The sequence below is a fragment of the Hevea brasiliensis genome, chromosome 7, assembly GCF_030052815.1.
Source record: "Hevea brasiliensis isolate MT/VB/25A 57/8 chromosome 7, ASM3005281v1, whole genome shotgun sequence".
Lineage (NCBI taxonomy): Eukaryota > Viridiplantae > Streptophyta > Magnoliopsida > Malpighiales > Euphorbiaceae > Hevea > Hevea brasiliensis.
In genome coordinates, this window is record NC_079499.1 from 7,856,840 (window position 1) to 7,876,170 (window position 19,331).

General features: G+C 34.6%; 1 non-coding gene across 1 annotated transcript; it reads right to left on the reverse strand.

The window, feature by feature from the left end:
* Positions 1–758: 758 nt before the first annotated feature.
* Positions 759–865, reverse strand: LOC131181941 (small nucleolar RNA R71). The gene has a single exon (XR_009150411.1). It is a non-coding gene; the product is annotated as a small nucleolar RNA R71 (small nucleolar RNA).
* Between the last annotated feature and the right edge of the window lie 18,466 nt (positions 866–19,331).

A 19,331-nucleotide genomic window follows, 5' to 3' on the forward strand; every position in this document is an offset into this window, starting at 1 on the left:
GAGCGATACTTGACTCATTACTCTATTACTTGAGACGACCCGTATACTTGCGGATTTCCCCATCAAGTTTTTGGTGCTGTTGCCGGGGATTTGATTTTTGTTTGATATTGAACGATTGTTTGTTTGGTTAATTTGGGCATTTTATTTTACTTTAATTTTCTTTTACCATTTTACTTTGAGAATTTGTTTATTTTATTTTTCAGGTACTTTATTTTATGAGAAGGACAAAAAGTGAAGAAATCAATTTATTCTTTAATCCAGAAATAGAAAAGACAGCAAAAGCTTTAAGAGTAGAATCTAAGAGGAGAAAAGCTGAAATTAAAGCTCAACAACAACAAGAAAGAGCACAAGAGCAAGAGCAATTACAAGAAGAAATGGCCAACAACAATAACAACCGCTCTATGAAGGATCATGCCTATCCTAACATTGGGGATTTCATACCAAGTATCACAAGACCAAGAGTAGAAGCTAATAATTTTGAACTAAAGCCTGCACTCTGTCAGATGGTACAACAATCACAATTTGGGGGGAGTCCAAGTGAAAGTCCACATGTGCATCTAGCACACTTTCTTGAGATCAGTGATACGTTAAAGATAAATGGAGTTTCTGATGATGCAATTCGACTCAGATTATTTCCTTTTTCTTTGAAGGATTGAGCTAGAGAGTGGTTACATTCTTTGCCACTAGGTTCTATCACAACATGGGATGAACTTTCTCAAGCATTTTTAGCTCAATATTTTCTACCAAGCAAGGCAGCTAAGCTAAGAAATAAGCTGACTTCTTTCAAACCTAGAGATGATGAGAGCTTGTATGAAGCATGGGAGAGGTATAAGGATTTGCAAAGGAGATGTCCACATCATGGGATTCCTAAGTGGATGCTTGTTCAACACTTTTACAATGGAGTTTCACCAGCTATTAGAATTACAATTGATGCATCTTCTGGAGGTGATCTTATAGAGAAATCTGAAGATGAAGCTTTTTTTGCTCTAGATAAAATTGCTTATAACAACTACCAATGGAGCTGTGAGAGGAATGAGATCAAGAAACCAGCTGGTATGTTTGAGCTTGATGCCATGAATATGATTAATGCTAAGTTTGATGCTTTGACAAGGAAAATGGACAAGCTAAGCATGAAAGTAGATTCTTCAGCTGGAGGTTCTAGTAATTCAGTAGAAGTTGGAGCTGCAAATGTAAATTGTGCAGCTGATTTTTCTGCACTTAGTCAAGATTTTTCAAGTGAGCAAGTAGATTATGTGGGGAGCTACAATCAAAGACTAGGTGGTAACCCATTTTCTGAAACTTATGATCCAGCATGGAGAAACCACCCAAATTTCTCTTGGGGAGGTAGACAAGGACAACACCAAAATTTTTAACAACCTTCTGGGTATCATCAACATCAGAATTTTCAGCAGAATAGAGGTCCTCCTCCTGGAATTCCTAAACCTCAAAATGCACCTGCTCCACCTCTACCACAACAAGCACAACCAGACAAGACAGCTAGATTGGAAGCCATGATTAAGACTCTATTAGTAAGCCATCAAAGTCAACAAGAAATGATTTCTCAATTAGCATCTAAAGTGGATCAAATGGCAACACAATAAGATGTTAGAAAATAAAATAGCTCAACAAACTAGCTCTTAAAATAACAAAGCATTTGGGAAACTCCCTAGCCAACCAGAAAATTCAAGGGAGCATTGCAAGGCTATTTCATTGAGAAGTGGAAAATTATTGGAGAGTGGAGATAAAAAGATTGAAGAAATAAACAGAGAAAGAGATGAAAAAACTGAAGTTGAAGTTAGAATTGAAGCTGAGGAAGAGAGTTCAAGGGGAAGAAAAAAGAAGTAAAGAGAGAGAGAGTAAAGAGGAAGAACCTAATATGTAGCACCTAAAGCCTACACGCCACCTTTACCATTCCTACAAAGGTTCCAGAAAGCGAAGTTGGATAAACAATTTGGGAAGTTTTTGGAGGTATTAAAGTCTTTGCATGTGACTATTCCTTTCACTGATGCCTTAGCGCAAATGCCTTCATATGCTAAATTTTTGAAGGATATTTTGTCTAACAAGAAGAAGTTGGAGGAATTTGAAACCGTAGCTCTCACAGAAGAAAGTAGTGCTATTTTGCAGAACAAGCTCCCACCTAAACTGAAAGATTCTGGTAGTTTTTCCATACCATGTCACATTGGGGATATCAGTATAGATAAGGCTTTATGTGATCTTGGAGCCAGTGTTAGTCTAATGCCATTATCTATCTATGAGAAAATGAAGATTGGAGAAATGAAGCCTACCACCATTTCACTACAGTTAGCAGATAAGTCTATTAAATTTCCAATTGGGGTGATTGAGAATGTTCCTCTCAAAGTTGGAAAATTTTTCATACCAGTAGATTTTGTAGTATTGGAGATGGAGGAGGATGTACACATTCCTATTATTCTTGGTAGACCTTTCCTTGCTATTGCTGGAGCTGTGATTGATGTAAAAAATGAAAGGCTTACATTAGAAGTTGGGGAAGAAAAAGTTGAATTTAATTTGTTTCAAGCAATGAAAAAGAAAGATGATTCAAATTCATGCTTGAGAATTGATGTGATAGATGAAGAGGTCAGAGAAGTGCTCAAAAAGCAACATCCTAAAGATCCCTTAGAAGCTTGTTTGGTTTATAACATCAAAAAGGGGGATGAGATTGAAGAAGCTGCAGAATATGCTACAATCTTGGAAGGAAATCCACCTTTGCTTATGGCTAATACTGAAAAGATTGGGGATTTGAAGCAAGATAGAACTTCATCATCAAAGCTTGAAAAAAGTGAAGCACCGAAGGTAGAGTTGAAACCTTTTCCAACAAATCTCAGGTATGCTTTTCTTGGTCAAAATTCTACATAACCTGTGATTGTTAGTGCTAAACTGAATGATTGTGAAGTTGAAAAATTATTAAGAGTTCTTAGAAAGCATAGAAAGATAATTGGTTATACCATTGATGATATTAAAGGATTACATCCTTCTGTGTGCATGTATAGAATTTTGTTGGAAAATAATCATAAAGCCTCTAGAGAGTTACAGAGGAGATAGAATCCAAATATGAAAGAGGTTGTGAAAAAAGAAATCTTAAAATTGCTTAATGCAGGTATCATTTACCCTGTTTCTGATAGCAACTGGGTAAGTCCAGTTCATGTTGTACACAAAAAGGGTGGCATCACAGTAGTGAAAAATGAAAATAATAAACTAATACCGACAAGGACTGTAACTGAATGGAGAATGTGTATAGACTATAGGAAGTTGAATAATGCAACTAGAAAGGACCATTTTCCATTACCATTTATAGATCAGATGCTTGAGAGATTAGCTCATCATTCTTATTTCTGCTATTTGGATGGCTATTCAAGGTTCTTTCAGATCCCTATTCACCCAGATGATCAAGACAAAACCACCTTCACATGTCCCTATGGTACCTTTGCATATCGAAGGATGCCATTTGGACTATGTAATGCCCCAGCTACATTTCAAAGATGTATGATGTCCATATTTTCTGACATGATTGAGGATATTATGGAGGTGTTCATGGATGATTTTTCTGTGTATGGTAAATCTTTCGATGAATGCTTATCTAACTTGTCTAAAGTTTTGCAAAGATGTGAATAGCTTAATTTAGTTTTGAATTGGGAAAAGTGCCATTTTATGGTACAAGAAGGAATTATTTTGGGACATCTTATATCAAACAGGGGTATTGAGGTGGATAAAGCAAAGGTAGAAATTATTGAGAAAATGCCACCCCCGACATCTGTGAAGGGAGTGAGGAGTTTCTTGGGCATGCTGGATTTTATAGGAGATTCATCAAGGATTTCTCTAAGATTTCTAAACCTCTTACCAATTTATTGAGTAAAGATGTGGAATTTCATTTTGATACTGATTGTATGAATGCTTTTTGTAGGATAAAGGAGGCTTTGATATCTGCTCCTATTATGCAACCACCCGATTGGTCATTACCTTTTGAGTTGATGTGCGATGCTAGCGATTATGCCATTGGGGCTGTTTTGGGACAAAGGAGAGATAAGAAGGTGTATGCAATATACTATGCAAGTAGAACCTTAGATGATATTCAAATAAATTACTCTACTACAGAGAAAGAGTTTTTGGTGGTGGTATTCGCAGTAGATAAATCCAGGTCCTATCTTGTGGGGTCTAAGGTAATAGTGTACACAGATCATGCAGCTATCAAGTATCTCCTTCAGAAAAAAGAGGCCAAACCTAGGTTGATAAGGTGGGTGCTACTCCTTCAAGAGTTTGACTTGGAAATTAAAGGCAAGAAAGGAGTAGAAAATATAGTAGCAGATCATCTGTCTAGATTGAGGCAAGAACAAGGAGATAATTTGGGGAAAGAGCTTCCAATAGATGATTATTTTCCTAATGAGCAGCTGTTGGTAATCATGAGTGCAAAAACCCCTTAGTATGCAGATTTTGTGAACCATTTGGTGTGTGGAATCCTTCCACCTGATCTAACATGGTAGCAAAAGAAGAAATTTCTTTTTGATGTGAAGGATTACGATTGGGAAGAGCTATTTTTGTTTAAGAGATGTGGAGATGGGTTGATTAGAAGATGTTTAGCTGATGAGGAGATAGGGAATGTTATTAAAGATTGCCATTCTTCACTTTATGGGGGCCATATGAGTGTGACAAAGACTGCAGAAAAAGTTCTTCAAGCAGGGTTCTTTTGGCCACATATGTTTAGAGATGTAAGAAAGTTTGTAAATACATGTGATAAATGTCAAAGGATGGGTAATATCTCAAAAAGAGATGAAATGCCCCTCTAAAATATATTGGAAATGGAACTATTTGACGTGTGGGGCATTGATTTCATGGGACCTTTTTCATCATCCTTTGGACACAAGTACATTTTAGTTGGGGTAGATTATGTGAGCAAATGGGTTGAAGCTATACCATCTCCAACTAATGATGTTAGAGTTGTGATCAAATTCCTTAAGAAGTTCATTTTTACAAGATTTGGAACTCCACGTGCCATTATAAGTGATGGAGGTTCTCATTTTTGCAACCATCAATTTGAGAGATTATTACAAAAACATGGAGTAAAGCACAAGGTTGCAACACCTTACCATCCACAAACTAATGGTCAAGTGGAGATCTCTAATAGAGAGTTGAAAAGAATTCTTGAGAAAACAGTGAATAGTTCAAGGAAAGATTGGTCACTAAAGTTAGATGATGCTCTTTGGGCCTACATAACAGCTTTTAAAACTCCCATTGGCACCACACCATTTAGATTGGTGTATGGGAAAGCTTGTCATTTACCTTTGGAGTTGAAGCATAGATCATATTGGGCCATAAGGACACTGAATTTTGACTTAAAAACTGCAGGAGAAAAAAGAATGCTGCAATTAAATGAACTTGACGAACTTAGATTGGATGCTTATGAAAATGCCAAGCTTTACAAGGAAAGAACTAAGAGATGGCATGATAAGCATATTAGGAGGAAAGAATTTCAGGAAGGGGATGTTGTTCTCTTATATAATTCTAGGTTAAGGTTATTTCTTGGAAAATTAAAGTCAAGATGGTCAGGGTGTTACACTATTATAAAGGTATATCCCTATGGAGCTGTTGAGATAGGGAATGAAACCTCAGGTACTTTCAAAGTTAATGGGCAGATATTAAAGCATTATATTGTTGGAGAACCCACACAAAAGGTTGTAGAGGTTTCATGGCTTAGTTCCCCAATTGGGGATATTTAGGTGATTTGGAGTGGAAGGTCAAGCTTAAGACCTTAAACAAGCGCTTCTTGGGAGGCAACCCAAGCGTATCCTTTTATAGTTTATTAATTTTCCATTTCATTACATTTTCAGTTTTAACCCTCATTTAAAAAAAAATTACATTTGTTTATCTTTTGTAGGTCATTCATGAAGATTGGGCAAATTGACACTTGTAGCAAAAAGAAAGAATTGAAAGGGAGCAAGTATAAACAAAATTCTGCACTTTATCCAGTACCTGTGAACAGTGACACTTTTAAACTTGTGCTAAATTGCTGATATTGAAATCTACTTGATAGCACATGTTTAATTTTGTGTCTTGTGTAAATTCTGTGAAATACAACTTAAATGAGAATCAATTTTGATATTTAGGACTGATGTGAGCTTTATTAAAGTGCAAAAATAGTGTTTGTTAAGTTTTACTTTTTAGTGTATATATAGTTTTGTAGTTAGTTAGAATTTGCATGTTTTTTATTGAGTTACTGCTAGTTTTTGCAGTCTGTTAGTTTTTGCCACTGTTCATGCTATTATTCATGCTACTGTTCATGCTGCTTAAGAAGTCAATTTCTATGACTTTTCTGCAATTTTTGAATGTTTGGAACTTGTCTCAAATGCTACTACAAATGTGCTTTGGGTATAAGCTTAGGAATAAGACCATTTCGTTGAGTTTACAGAAAGGTAATCACATTCCATGCCTAATTTGAGCTATTTACCTTTCAATTCCTTCATGGTTGTATTATGTTTGATAAGTTTATGAGAGATGATGAGCTTAAATTCTTCAATTTTGTGGTGTTAATGTGTATTTGGTAATTGCTAAGGGTCATCATAGCATTCCATAGCATTTGGACTATTTTTTGTAAGTAAAATCATAATTTTTCCAAAACCTGTCGAAATTTGCTGATGATGTTGCTTACCCTAAGTTGTACCCTATGCAAATTATGCTTAACCCTAAGCAAATTTTTGCTTAACCCTAAGCATTACCCCAAGTTACTAAGTGTCTGCCCTACATTTTCAAAGTCCCGAATCTCCACCATTTTTATAAAACCCTCACTCCCGATAAAACAAAGCTCTGTTCCACTCCCTCCACCATTTTTTTTTGGGCCATTATTGGGAAGTTAAAGAGATTATTTCTCTTTATTAAATGGTGAGAACCAAGATGTGGTCCACCCACAAGCCTAGAAAATCTAAATGCTCTGTTAAATCGAAAATGGCTACTCCATCTTCACCTTCTGCGAGCCCTAACCCTAATCCCAGTCCGTCGCTGCCATCCCAGTCACCACCGCAAACACCACCACTACCTTAATCGCCTCCACCGTCTACACTACCACTGCCCCAAAACTGAACACCGACCCTCATCCCGCCAACCCCCCTCGCACCACAAAATGAAGCCCAAAAAGAAACACCCATTTTCGAAACCCAGATTCAAGAACCAATGTCTGAACCCGCACCAACTCAAACCAAATCTAAAGGTAAAACCAAAATGGTTGCGGGTAGACACAAGAAAGCCACTGTCGGAAAAAGAAAAGGAAACCCCTCTATTTCTCTGGACTTTAACTCTTCACCTTAGGTTTCCTCTGAACTAGTCAGTAAAAGAACTAGGTCCTCATCGCAAATTTCATCACCAGTGGTTCCAATCCCTGTATCTCAGTCACCCTTAGCCTCTCCCCAGCCTACTAGTGCTCAAGCAGCACCTGCGACATCTGCAGATGACATAGAGGAGGTACTTTCTCTATTACCTTGGGCTTTTAAAGACATGGATATGAAAAATGCTTATGAGAGTTTAGCTTCTAAGCCTATTTCGGCAAACAAATATATGGATGAGTAGATTTTAAAAGAGTTAGGAATTTATGACTCTGTATTTGCTTATTTAGATGCTGTCAACTGGACTAAGTTTGCTAGGATTAGGGAACCAGTGTATAAAGATTTGACCTTGGAGTTTTTGAGTTCCTTAAGGTTGAATTTCAAACCAACTATTCCTAAGCATAAGGATGTGATCTATTTTTGATGTGCTGGCATTGATAGGGAGTTAGACATGGGTTCTATGAGTGAAATTTTTGGTTTTCAAGGTTCAGGCTATAAGAGTATTGAGTGGCAACAAACCATTTATGATCCTGTTAAGTTTTGGAAAGAAATTGCACCTTATGGTGGTTATTACAGGCAGAGGACAGCGAAAGCCTCTAGGATAGTAGATCTTGTGTTGAAATACCTCTATAGATTTATCTCTTACACTATTTTAGGAAGGGGACATAATAACAGCATTGTGGGTGCTGGAGACTTATTTTTCTTATGGTGCATCAAGGAGAGAAAACAAGTTAGCACAGCCCATTTCTTAGCTACTCATTGGCACCAAACTACCACAAGGCATACCATAGGTAGCATAGTTTTTGGAGGCTATATAACTGCCATAGCCAATTCATTTAGCTTTGATGCTAGTTTACATAAGCTGCTGCCAATGTCTGGTGAGTCCTTTATAGACAGTACAATGTTGCTACACATGGATCTTTCTGAGAAGGTAGGACATACATATGTCTTATTACAGCAGCATGCTGATGTTAGTGGGTCTGCAGAACCCAATGCTTTTGCACCAGCAGAACCTCAAGCAGCCACTGCTCAGCAGTTTTCAGTAGATATTTTGTCCATCCTAAGATCCTTGGAATCTAAAGTAGCTAGTTTCACTGTCCCTCACCTGACACCACAGATATCCTTGCAACCTTGAAGAGCTTAGAAATTAAAATTGATACCATGGGTCAACAGCAAGTCAACCAGAAGAAGAAGCTAGAAAAGAAACTTAAAAAGAGATTTTTATCTCTTAAAAAGAAGCAGCAGCAGCAGCAATTTCAAATGTTGGAGCTCTACAACAAATTGGCCCAATCTTATAACAATTTATATCATTGGGGCCAAGACATGCTCTAGCAAATGAAAGACCTCACAGAAAATTTAAAGACTACTTCTGAAGCTTCAGATCACAATGAGACTACTGCAGAACCTGAAGCAGCAACAAAGCCTTGACAGCAATAGCAGTAGTAGCAGTTTATTTAGTTTAATAAGTTTCTATTTCTGTATTTGTTCTTGTGTTTGTTCTAGTATTTGGTTTCATTTTATCTTTTGTTTGTTAAACTTCAAACTTTGGTAATAGATGTGATTTATCTTATTTTACGGTTGTGCCCACACTTACATATTTTCTTTAGCTTATTCTCTCTTGTTTTATTATCCTATATGATTTTGCAGTAGTGAATCTAGTTCTTTTCTGAATACTCCTATTTTCCATCTTAGTACACATTATCTTTGCATTTTCTCCTTGTTTCAGTTCTAATTTTGTGGATATTAATGAGTAGCACAGTTTACCTTCAGCCAAATCTCTTTCATTTTATCATGAGGTACTGAATCACTTGCAGTTCTTTCTATATCATGAGGGGTTTTTTAGCATGTTCCCAGAGCTTGAGATCTTGCCTAACCTTATGCAGATCTCGCTTAACCTTAAGCTTAATCTTAAGCAATTTCTTAAGCAGTGTAAATTCATAAATTTGGGATACTTTTTCACGTTTTTCTCTTTAAAGCTTCATTGTTAATATCATTTTGAGCTAATTTTGGAATTCCTGAGCTTATATTGATTTAATCCCCATTTGTATATATTTCAATAATTGATTAGTTCACATAATTTTGCCCATCTTTGTATTCATTTTCGACATTGAGGACAATGTTCCATTTGAGTTTGGGGGTGAGGGCAAAATTTTTGCAAAATTTTTAAAATTTTCTTTAAATTTTTCATTTATTCATTTATTGCATTTCATTCATTCATATATAGATAATCCATACACTTATACATATACCACACACATGTCTATACTCATACACATACATTTGCATATAGTTTTCATATAGATTACACTTAGTTTTAATTTGATTTATGCATTCATTTTAGGATCATGCATATCATAAAAATAATTTTTTTACCTTGTCCTTAGAGGATTGAGAATTGCTTTGAAGAGCAATTAAGCTTACTTTTAGAAGGGTTTGATGGATTGAAAGTTCTAGATAGGTGCAAAGTTATTAGATTCTTGCTTTAGTTTATATCTTCTTAGCCAAGGGCCACCCAATCAATTGCATTAACTTTGACTGCCTAGAGAAAACTCTAGGGTGAGAAGTAGCTAATTGATGTCTTACCAATCCTAGAACAATCTTTCTAAACCTTTCAAGGCGAAATCATAGCTTGCACTTGAAAAAGAAATGATCTAGGCATTCTTTGAATTTTAAACCCATATTTTAGCCTTAGCCAACCTCACTTCAAAATTTCCCTTTGGAATCAATTTGAGCCTATATTTATCCCTCTTATTTCTTTGGAACCCACATTAATGCCTAGCCAAAACCCAAACACTTACCTACCCTCTATGAGAATAATTCTTTGAGTGATAGATACACTTAAAAAAAAAAAATTGTGTGTTTTGATCTTTTAATAATTTGATTATTCTCATATTTGCTACCTTTATCCTTTCCTTGTTAGCCACATTATCACTCCCTTAGCCCTATTACAACCCTTGAAAGTCCTTTTGATCTTTTAATGGTGTTTTGCTACATTAGTGGAGATTGGAATAGGAGAATTGCCTATGGGATTGGGATATCATTAATCCATTCATTTACTTCCATCATTATTCGAGACACTTTAGTTTATAGATTACCCTATAGTCTATTTAGGCATGATTATTCTTTGTGATTGATTGGTTTGGGCTTAATGATATGGATAATTGACCCAAGGCTAAGCGGTGATAACTTTGGTAAGGATTGAATTCTTTGTACCTTGAAAGTGGGTATCTGGTTTGTTAGTGGCTAAAAGTAAGCTTGAGAGTTTGGATAAGTAATTTTCATAAATTTAAGGTAAGATACCCCAAATTGCATTAATTGTTCTTAATTTGCTTGAGGACAAGCAAAGGTTTGAGTTTGGGGGAATATGTTACACTCATTTCATATAGGCATTTTAGGGTAGTTTTGCATCCATTTTGCCCTTATATTTTAGTATATTTTATGTTTTTAGCTTTATTTTAGCTTATTTGTTAATTTTAGATACTTTATATTTGATTTTTGTAATTTTGTTGTTTTTGATAGGATTTTGTGGCAAATCGAAGATCAATGAGTGCATTAGGAAGTGATTTAAAGAAATTTGGAATTCTTTAAGCATGGAGGAAAGTTGAATAAATCAAGCTTAAAAGAGCAAGTTAGCCGAAATTTGCTTGAGACTTTGCTTATGATGTTGCTTAGGCTATGTCATATAAGCTTAACCTTAAGCCTGTTCAAGCTGAAAGTCAAGCATGGCTTAAATCCTACATATTCAAGCTTTTACTCCACAACCTGCCAAGAATTGCTTAAGATCCTACTTAGGGTAAAGCGGCAGTACTTAAGGTGCAACACAAGTCAAGCTGAAAGTCAAGCATGAGCAGAAAAGTCCATTTTATTCTAAGCCTGCTGAGATTTGCTTAGGGTCTGCTTAACCTTAAGCAAACAGTGCAACCAGAGGCTGAAATTTGCTGAAAAAGCTGCTTAGGGTTAAGCAGTACCCTAAGCAGACTGGCAGAACGTGAATAATGCTGCTGACTTGGATAATTTTACACCTCATTTCCTATCCACTACTTGGCTCCTATTCACTTTTAGGGCAACTTTTTGGGACCATATAAATTGATCATTTCCTAGTTTTTGCCAAAGGAGAAAACGGGGGAAAAGAAACAAAAAGGAAAGAAATAAAAATAGAGAGAGGGAGAAAACGCCATTTCTCTTGGGGAGGAGTTGCTGCAACCATTTTTTTTGGAGCTCCAGAAACCAGAGTTTTGGGTTCTTCTACCTGAGTTTTTTTATTTTAGTCCTCTTATCATGTTTTTCTTTACTTTTCCATCAATCTTTCTTGTAAATACCATTATGAGTAAGTAAACTCTTTAGATTTCAGAGTTGGGAAATATGTTTTAGATTAATTTGTAGATTTGGACTGGGTATTTCCTTATTTTACATAAATATGAGTTTTGATTCCTTCCTTGTGTGCTTGATTCACTTACCTAATGTTGGTACCCATTGGGTATTGTATTAATCTTTGATTGAAGGACCGAAAGGTGAAAGTCATAGATAGATAATCAAGGATTGGAACTTAAAATTTACCTAGATTTAGAAATAAACTTGGGTTTTAAGAGTAATTAATATTGGTTACAAAACTTAATGGGTTTTAAATTAATCAAATATCATACGAAAGTAGATTTGGTTATTTTAGAACACACTTTGGTTTGCTTAAAAAAGATATCAAAGGAATTTAGAATTAATCACCTTCAAACTCTATTTTTCCCTAAAAATTGGAATGCCCAAGAAAAATCCCAATTAATTTATGCATAAACCCCCAACTCTGGAATCACTTTTAACATAATTAGACTTTGATTTAAATTACCCGTTATTAATTTAGTTCAATTGCATCCAGATTTAGAATTTATTTGCTTGCTCTTTACCCATTCCAATTAGATTAATCAATTTACTTTGCTCATTTATATTTACCTTGCTCATTTACATTTACCATTTATTCACCAATCATTAGCCCAAATAATCGCTTCATTCATAGTTTGGTACTCAAACGACAAATCCTCGTGGGAACGATACTTGACTCATCACTCTATTACTTGAGACGACCCGTATACTTGCGGATTCGCCCATCAGTTATGAAGATGAACTAGCAATTAATCACATCAAACAATTAACTAACAGGCTTTCTTAGCAAATCATTCAATAGATAAAAAACAATGAAATCGAGAAACAATAGATATTCAAAAAGACATAATTTAAATTAAGAACCTGGTCTCACAAATCATACATACTTGAACTAAATTTAGAAACTTAGCTGCTCATATTCATGGCTTACAGAAAATAAAGCAATAATGAAGAAATCTAAAACTATGAATGTGAATAGAGAATGAAGGTCTGAAAGTGTGTCTCTCTGCTGCCTCCAAAGGTGATCTTTATACTCAAAAACCTAATCCAAAGATAAGATCCAAACTTAGAAAATTTTTGAAATTCAAAAAGACAGATTCTCTGCTCTGTAATCATGGCTAATTTTCAGCTACTTCCCTTCTGATTTTGTCTCTGACTTCCTCAGGAAAATTGTAGCCCTACTTCTTAACTTTCCAATGAGTGCTCATTTGCTCAAATCGGAGGTCTACAGCCCAAGTTATGGGCTAAAAACTGAAACTGGTTCTGACAGACGATCCAGCCCATACATCTAACTTCACTGCCATTTTTAACCACTAAAACGATGTAGTCTTGTCTTCAGCCCCCATAGAAATTGTAGAGGTGGTTCTTAAAGTTCAATTGGGCTTGGGTTTGCTTTATTTGGACATCTAGAGCTCTAGATATAAAATAAATACTAAGACTGGTCGTGACACATCAAGTGTAGGCTTCTGTAATAGATTCATATCTAATTTTGACAACCTTGGAGACTGATTTGGGCTTTGGTCCTTCTTTGTCATTTGTAGTGCTCTGACTTAGCTTTTCAATGAATTAAACAGCATTGGATTTGGAGACCTACAACTTTAGAAACACCTAAAAAATACAGCAAATGTCAAATTAATGCAAATGCTGAAAATTTCTCAATTTAACACAATTATTCCAACAACTCTCTAAAAATATGCCTAATTGATAATTATACTTTAATCAACTGAATTAGGCATAAAAATACACTAAAAACACTAAATGTGATGAGAGTAAAAATATTAATTGTGCACTTATCAGTCAGCTCAACTCTTCTTCATGGTTCTTTATATCTGATAATAAAAGCAATGGTACCACAAGTTGCAAAGTGCTCTATTGCAAATGCATTTCAAAACCTGCAATGCTGATTCCTCTCTTTTTATCTACGTCCATGGTGATATCCGAGCTTATTGCCTCGTCTATGTAGACAACATTCTTTTGACTGGTAATGATTCACCCTTCATCTCTAAGACATTACTTCCTTGAAAGATGCTTTCATGCTTCGTGAACTTGGGCCACTTAACTATTTCTTAGGTGTGGAGGTCCTGTAATTATCAACTGGCATTCTTCTTTCTCAAAACAAATAAATTGGTGACTTATTAAATAAGGCAAGTATGGACAGCTATACAGGTATATCTACACCAGCTTGCACTAAAACCAAGCTCAGTAACCGTGAAGGCGATCTAGTTTCTAATTCCACTTTGTATCATAATATAGTAGGGGTCTTTGGTACCTTTCTATCACTCTGTTGGATATTAGTTATGCTATGCACCATGTGTCTTAGTTCCTTCATGAACCATGTGAACGACATTGGGTGGCAGTCAAACGCATCTTGCACTGCTTCAAAGTAACACAACAATTTTGTCTCCTAATTACAAAATCCAGAGATAATAATATCAATGTGTATGCTAATGCAGATTGAGCTCCTAATATGTATGACCGCAAATCCATAACAGGTTACATAGTGTACATGGGACAAAATCTTATTTGCTGGAGTACTAAGAAGCAACAAACAGTCTCTAAATCGTCTACTGAGGCTGAATATAGAGCAATTGGGGTAGCTATGACTGAGGTAACTTGGCTTAAGTCTCTTCTTCATGAAATTGTATATCTTCATTCCCAAACTCCAAACTTATGGTACGATAACATTGGTGCCACTTATCTTTCGGCCAATCCAGTGTTCATGCTAGAACAAAGCATATTGAAGTGGATTTTCATGTTATACGAGATATGGTATCCAAGAAAGAAATCTCAGTTCAACACATTTCCTCGAAGGACCAAATTGCAAGACTGTTAACCAAAGCAGTATCACACGTGTCATGAAATTCTTCAATACAAGCTAGCAATTCTATCAATACCTTGCCCAAATTGAGGGGGCGTGATAGAGATAATATTATATAATTATCTTAATATTATATAATTATCTTGTAAATACTGAATATATATCTTACAGTGTTTCACTCATAGCAAATCTCTACCATGTACAGTATTTATATGTTACTCAAGTTAATACAAATCAATGTTCTTCTGTTCCCATCAATGTTCAAAGGCATGGGTTTTACTATAATCGCAAACTGATTTGACCTAATTGGAAGTTTACATTTCGACGGTATATTTTATGTTTTTATTTGGATTTCTATATTTAATCAAAATTTTATTTAATTTTTTTAAAATTATTTTATCCTTCAAAAATAAATTTCATTTTGATCCTTGTATTTTGATATTTTTATACAAGATTTTTTTCACTTAACATTTTATGTCCTAAGTTTAGTGTATTATATGGATTTACTGAACTAGGTGTAATATGGATATTCTTTATTAAGTTTTTTTTCTAATTATTTAAAATTAATAAAATATATGATTTATAAAAAAAAGTGAATATTGATTATTATTTAATAAAAATTTAATTTATAATTAATTTTTATTAATTATAATAATTATATGACTACATAAATTTTGGGCTCCTACATAATCTTGCATTCGCCCTTGTGCAGGATAGTTATATTTTTATAGGACTCATATAAATATATAAATAATTTCTATTGACTAGTCGTTTCACGTAAAATTACCTACATAGAACTGCAATCATATAATTTTTTGGAAAAATTAAAACGTGTTACATAATATTCAAGAAATAAATAAACTAAAAGTGTTGCGCGTTTATTTATTTAATTTTTCTTTTAGAAAGCATATTTATTATGTATATTTTTTTATCTTCTTGTTTATAAGCACAAGTTAGTGATAGAAATGATTTTTTTTTTTTAAGATAGAAATGGAAATTGGACTCTCAATGGAGTACAAATTGCTCCATTAATCCGGCTCACCATATCAGATAAGCCTTATTTAAAATCACCATTTACCAATTTCTTACTAAATGATAATATAAATTACGTTATGCATTTATGTGAATAAAAATTTTCACCATAGAAAAAAGTTAAAAAAAAAAAATCAACAACAATAATACAACATAAGAATTAGAGGTGTGAACAGTTTTTGAGAGTCTCCAGCCAAACTGAATAAACCTATTATATTAAAACAGATTATATAGAATTAAATTTATTTTATTCTGTTTTTTTATTAATAATCAAATTAAAATTGCAGTGATCCATATGGAAAACAAAAACGTAAAAATTTTTTACATGTTTTTATATTTTTTAAATATTGTATGACAAAGCTCAAGACTCGACATACAAGGCCCAATAAATTAAGAGAAAAAACAAGATCCACTTAAAATAATCTCTTAAGGTGTGGATGCTCTAGTATTTGGAGGGGGATTGCTAAGGTGTGGGATAATTCATAGGCAATCTTAAGTGGATTGTGGGTAATGGAAATGTTGCCAAATTTTGGAAGGATTGCTGGCTCTGAGGATGTGGCTTTGCGGGAGATTTCTGTTATGGCTGTTCCAGATGCAGTGTTAGATTTGTCTATTAATGAGTATGTGGATGATTTGGGATGCTGGAAATGGGATGATTTTGCCAATTTCCTTCCGGGGTACTACTGTTCGGAGCTGCTTGAGTCTACTCGTTCTCTGTCAGCTTAGGAAGGTGATGATTTGGTATGTTGGAAGGGTTCAAAAAATGGGAATTTTTCCATTAAGTTGGCTTATGATTATATTTATGCTAGGGAAGGAGAGCTATAAAATGTTGATTGGAAAGTTGCTGGGAGTTGGCAAGGGCCTCAAAGGATTCGAAGCTCCCTCTGGATTTGTCTTCATGGCAGATTGTTAACCAACGAAGAAAGGCGCAGCAGGCATTTATCGGCTTCTTCTATGTGCCCACTTTGTAGGTGTGGGTTGGAATCGCAGATGCATGTCTTGAAAGATTGTATCACTGTGAGAGGTGTTTGGGGTATGTTGTTGAGGGGAATGATCATACGGAAGATTTTTTTGAGGAAGCGTCGATGGGAAGGTGGTTGTTGTCTAATCTTAAGAATGAGTCAGAGTAGGGACGGGCCTTTGTGGGGCATTGTTTTTGGCACAGCTTTGTAATCCTTTTGGAAGAGAAGGAATGGGATTATTTTTAATGGTGAGAGTGATAATGTGTAGAGTCTAGATGTAGTGACTTATAATAGAGTCCATGCTTTCTCGTCGGCTTTTCTTAAGGTGCCTCGTGATAGCGGTGGTGTTAGGGAGAAAGTAGTGAAGTGGATGAGATGGAATCCTGTTCCCTGTTATTGGATTTATTTGAACTCGGATGGGGCTGTTTGTGGAAGCAGTGATATGGCTTAAGGTGGACGCTTGTTGCGGAATAATGGATATACTGAGTATTTAGTGAATACTGGAAAAGTTTCTGTTGAGCTTGCTGAGTTAAGAGTTGTGTTGGAAGGGCGGAGGTTTGCTTGATCGTTGCGGTTCAGGAAAGTTATTGTCGAGTGTGATTGCTCTGCGGTAGTCAAGGCCATTGTTCTGCCCACTGGCGAGTTGCAGAGTGCCAAGTCATTTTTGAAGCTGTTAAGAGGTTGTTGGATTTAGATTGGGAAGTGAGTGTGACTGTCAGTGTTTCGTTGGGTGTTCATAGATTGTTAGGCTCCTCCTATGCTTTACCCTTACCCGGGTCTGGTTCATGATTACATTGGGATAGCTTGCCTTAGTTGGGTAGTCCGTTGATTTTTAGGTCTGTTTCCTCTTCAGTGTTACCAAAAAAAAATGACATAATAAAAGAAAATAAATTAACAGGTGCAAAGCATAAACTAACACCGTATATTTATAAGGAAAATGATTGATGTTGATATAGAACCAACATCGTCACATATTATTAAAGTTCTCCAGTCCACAACGGCTAGCAGAGCAGCAGTTCTGATCAATGATTCATTGTTTCTATGACATGAAGATGTCTCCGGTCGTTCTGCTTCTGCTTTATTATTATACTATTTTTTTCTATAAAAGGAAGCCAACTGAAATATTATTTTTATTTAGGATTCGTTTTTGAAGCAACAGGCCGGGGAAGCACAAAGTGCAACCAATTCCACATCCATAACACCGTACTCTTTGACCTTCGAATCATTACGCCCAGAAATCATCTGTACAACACAAGGCAGTCTCTTTAAATTTTCAACAGATAGATCGACATAAGATAAATTAATATGCAATTCCTAAAAAATTTCAATATTTTTTTGTATTTTTCAATTTTACTATAATTAAGTGAAAAAATTACTATTTAGTCCCTATATTTTAACGAACTAACAATTTAATCTCTATATTTTAAAAAATACAATATTTAATCCATGTATTTTATCTCTGTTAAACTGTTTAGTCCATCCTTCAATTTTTTTGTTAGTCAATATTGGTCAAATTACTATATAATCCCTCTATTTTAGTAAAATTAATTAATTAGTTCCTATATTTTTGTAAAAATATATTAGTTAGTCCCTGTAATTTGACTCTATTAGCTATTTAATCATTTAATTATTTTTTATACCTAAACTACCTTAATCATTTCCCCCTTATTTTAGATTTAGTTTCCACATAGTAAGGTTATATTTTCAAAATATATTAGCAAACTAATTAATTTTATTAAAATAGAGGGACTAAATAATAGTATTTTAAAAATATAAGGATTAAATAATTAGTTTTCTTAAAATTGAGGGATTAAATAATAATTTAAATAGTATAAATAATGAAAAATTTAACGAAATGACTAAATAGTTTAACAGAAACAAAATAAAAGGACTAAATAATACTTTTTTTAAAATACAGAGATTAAATAATTAGTTTCGTTAAAATATAGAGACTAAATAATAATTTATCATTGATTCCCAATAGTTAATATTTTTTCCAATTTTAATAATCGAGTGATTTGATAAAAAAATATATAATTATCACTATGTGAACAAAAAATTGAAAATGATATGAAATAGAATATATAAAAATATATATAACAGATTCTAAAGATTCTGACCGGTACACATTTTCTGGGAAGAATAATCCTTCTTATTCCTCCTACTCGCATGCCTTGAATCGCTTTATCAAATCCTGTGACAATTAATTCTCTATTTGAGAGAGAGAGAAAAAGATAGATATGTGGGGAAAGTCTTGCTTATTAAGACAGTAGGTCATTTGTCTTGAATTTATAATGAATGAGATTTAGATAAAAAAAATTCTAGATACGCAATACAATTTTCTCACCTGGACCAAATCGATTTTCACACAAGGGGACTACTACCGGAGAACCATTTTTCTCTTTACTGTTATGAACAGTTTGTTCGAAATCGTTATAAAGAATAAAGTGGATTCTCAGCTGCCAAAAGATGCAATGCAATTAATAAGGTAAAAGTTTCATTATTTTTGTAAATATATGCATATAAAATTATGATCTTAGGGCAAGGATGATTATTAATTACTTGTAGGATCGGATCATTTGTTGCAGGAGCACCTTTACCCACGTCAACATCCCTGTACCAAACCTTCGATTTATATTTATTTTCAACATCCTCCTTGTAGTTCTCATTCTCCACTACATTTTTTACCACTTCCCCTGTCAATTAATTATGACAATTGCGCCAAAGAGTTAGCTAGTTTATCAAAATTTCCATGCAAAATTAAAAATCAGAGGCATATCCCACGAATGACGAACCTTTATCTATTGGGAAGCGTCCACAATT